This window comes from Salvelinus sp. IW2-2015, unplaced genomic scaffold (assembly GCF_002910315.2).
Source record: "Salvelinus sp. IW2-2015 unplaced genomic scaffold, ASM291031v2 Un_scaffold5479, whole genome shotgun sequence".
Classification (NCBI taxonomy): Eukaryota; Metazoa; Chordata; class Actinopteri; order Salmoniformes; family Salmonidae; genus Salvelinus; species Salvelinus sp. IW2-2015.
The window spans coordinates 1-1,322 of record NW_019946744.1 but is presented as its reverse complement, the minus strand read 5'-3'; positions in this window follow the sequence as shown (position 1 = coordinate 1,322).

Sequence of the window (1,322 nt, the reverse complement as noted above, 5' to 3'; positions counted from 1 at the left end):
CTTCCCTGTTTGTGAGATTCCTTCCCTGTTTGGAAGATTCCTTCCCTGTTTGTGAGATTCCTTCCCTGTTTGTGAGATTCCTTCCCTGTTTGTGAGATTCCTTCCCTGTTTGTGATGGATGATGCATGAGGATGGTGGGTGATATCCTCATCACTACACCATGGCAACTCAATGACCTGGCTGGAGGAAGCTCGACAGTCCATTTACTGTGTCCCAAATTGCAATCTATTCCTTATGTAGTGCACTAATTTCACCATACAGCCACTGATTCTCTCTCTCTCTCTCTCTGGTTCAGTGGAAAACGTGATTTGACTTCAACTGAAGGTTACCGTTGTGTAGGAAGTGAACAGGTGCCGGCCGTATCGATCGCTGGTGATCCAGTCAGAACCGCCGATAGTCAGTAGTTTATTCGTCATTTCTTGAGAAACCTCAAGGTATTCGACCCAAATAGCACCCTATGACGCCCCTAGGGTTCAAATGACGCCCCTAGGGTTCAAATGACGCCCCTAGGGTTCAATGACGCCCCTAGGGTTCAAATGACGCCCCTAGGGTTCAAATGACGCCCCCTGGGTTCAATGACGCCCCTGGGGTTCAATGGCGCCCCTAGGGTTCAATGACGCCCCTTGGGTTCAATGGCGCCCCGTGGGTTCAATGACACCCCTTGGGTTCAATGACGCCCCTGGGGTTCAATGACGCCCCTGGGGTTCAATGACGCCCCTAGGGTTCAATGACGCCCCTGGGGTTCAATGACGCCCCTACGGTTCAATGGCGCCCTGTTCACTAAATAAGACCCTATGGCCCCTGGTCAAAAAAACTAAAGTGGGGCATTATATTATATAGGGTAGTGTATTATAGAGGGTAATGTATTATAGAGGGTAGTGTATTATAGAGGGTAATGTATTATATAGGGTAGTGTATTATAGAGGGTAATGTATTATATAGGGTAGTGTATTATATAGGGTAATGTATTATATAGGGTAGTGTATTATAGAGGGTAGTGTATTATAGAGGGTACTGTATTATATAGGGTTATGTTTTATATAGGGTAGTGTATTATAGAGGGTAATGTATTATATATGGGTTTGTTTTATAGAGGGTAATGTATTGTATAGGTAATAGTGTGCCATTTTGCTTTAAGTTAACGTGTCTCCACATGTTAACTCTTCCTAAAGGACTGAATTACTTTCTGCCAATCAACATCTGTTGTCAGCCTAGTGGTTTTCTGCTCTGCCTTCTCCCACGGTACAGTCACACACATACAGCCCTGGCCTGGTTTACGCTGTGTGTGTGTGTGTGTGTGTGTGTGTGTGTGTGTGTGTGTG